At 43.9% G+C, this 2043-nt stretch overlaps 1 long non-coding RNA gene across 1 annotated transcript in view; it reads left to right on the top strand.

The window, feature by feature from the left end:
- The window catches only part of LOC111651280 (uncharacterized), a 66879-nt gene extending 65939 nt beyond the window's left edge, over positions 1-940 (top strand). The window contains exon 3 of the long non-coding RNA XR_002760490.2: positions 876-940. This is a non-coding gene — a long non-coding RNA (uncharacterized LOC111651280). The remainder of the gene's footprint in view (positions 1-875) is intronic.
- The last annotated feature ends 1103 nt before the right edge of the window (positions 941-2043 follow it).

Raw genomic sequence — 2043 nt, 5'->3', positions numbered from 1 at the left:
GGGGGGGGGATGAACAAAATAGTACGAAGCACTTAACAGCAGGTAGTTTTCTTTCGGGGGTTATTGCAGGCTTACTCTTAATGTTTCATCCACCACCTGAATTATTGAAGTATTTTTTTATATCCCTTCAGCCTTTCACACACACACTCTCTCTCTCTCTCTCTCTCTCTCTCTCTCTCTCTCTCTCTCTCTCTCTCTCTCTCTCTCTCACACACACACACAGACAAGTGACTCGATAGTTGAGGATGAGCAATCATGTGGCAGAGAAAACGGAAAAGGTTGTAAACTCTCTTCGTATGAGATTGCGTTTTTCCTACGAGGCAGAGCCATGGATTAGCCTTGGAAATAAGAACTCTTTCTCTCCATCTCTCCCTCACTGTCCATCACTGACTTGCCAACTGTCAGATGTTGCTGTCATCCTCAGCCGTGCCTTCATCTGTCTCTCTAATGGGAATCCCCCTCTGTTTTCTCTTCACACAGCCCTTATTTCAACAATCCCTCGCTTTTTGTTCCTCTTCAGCGTCCTATTTCCCAGTCTATCTCTCCTCCCCCTCTGACACACATAGAGCTTTGAGGTGTCCTATTAATTGTGTTATATAAATCCAATTTTTATTATTATTTAACGAGTTTCACTTTACCACAGTAACCAGGGGGAAAGGAAAAGCTGAGTCCAAACTTAATTTCCACTCCACTGGTTTTTTCCTGATGCAGCCTACGAAGCTGCCCCTGTTTCAGACTTTTAATGTGGCAGACTGTCAGTCTGTGCTGCCGCCAGACGATTTTCAGATATTCCTCACCTTTGTCATTCTAACCACCCTCTGTCTCCGCCCGCCCCTCCTGTTCCCTTCCCCTCCCTTTTCTCTGTTTTTTGATAGCGATGTTAAAAGTGCGCCGCGACTGAAGGCTCAGCTGGTTCGGAGAGGTCCTCCATCAGCAAAGGTAAAAAGTTTTCCTCCTTCCTCTTTGCCTCTGTCTGTTTCCCGCTCTGCTCTCTGTCTCTGCTTCTGAACGCCAGCCATCTCTGCTGGGTGGGACGATGTCAGCAGAATACAAAATGCTGCTTTAAGTCCAGACAGAGAAGGGCATGCAGAAAATATTAAGAACAAACTTTGTTTCGACAGCATGCCCAAAATGCCTCCATGCATATGGACACTTACATACATGCGTGCACCAGAGTGCAGAGTGTGATTGCATGTGTATGTATGTGTGAAGCGATAGAAAACTATTTTCTTTTCCCTTTATGAAAAACTGTGAACTGTCAAAGGTTTAGAGTTCTCATATTGTAGAAAGTGAGAGTGTCTGTTGATTATAAATACTGTAAAAGTATCGAAGCGCTCAGTCCACAAACAAAATGCTCACAGCCTGTATTCAGAAACTGTGCCTTAAAACGAGCCGTCAGGACTTCTGTAACTCTGTGATGTCACAACGAAACAGCCGCCACCCTCAAGCATGCCCAGCACGGCCCACCTGGACCCAGCGTCCAATTTTTCAGGATATGGTATCCAAGTGTTTATGTGAAATCTGCTATATTTTTATTCCATCACTCAACTCACCTGTTGTTACTAGAGCTCCGGGGAGAAGCCTGAGAGAGGAGATGTGAAACTACATTGAGATGATTTTTGATTCTTAAAACCACCAATATATCTTCTTATGGATCAATACTTCAAATAAAACACTGGAAAAGTGTAAAATATGGGACCTTGAGGGACTACAGCCACAAATGAGAGGAGGATTTGTAGAGAAAATCAGAAATGCAGCTTGGAGCTGTGTTTATCAAGTGACAACATCATAGTTTACCTTATTGAACATCACATTGCGATAACAGTGTGTGTATACTCTAGCAGCTCGCGCATCAAGGTCTGTTTCCCCCCTTGACTCAAATAAGCAGCAGTCAGTGCAGCAATATGGAATTCGGTTCAGTTTTGATCCTCTAACCTGGGAGGGAGTAGCATCCAATGTTAGCAGCAGGTTAGCAGCTGTGTTTTTGTGTTGAGTTCCCCTCGAATTACCAAATGAATTCTTTCAAATTAAGACCGTTAAGTT

Source organism: Seriola lalandi, unplaced genomic scaffold, assembly GCF_002814215.2.
Source record: "Seriola lalandi dorsalis isolate HSWRI2012SDOR001 ecotype SW California unplaced genomic scaffold, Sedor1 jcf7180002053559, whole genome shotgun sequence".
Classification (NCBI taxonomy): Eukaryota; Metazoa; Chordata; class Actinopteri; order Carangiformes; family Carangidae; genus Seriola; species Seriola lalandi.
This window is presented reverse-complemented; position numbering and strand designations above follow the sequence as displayed.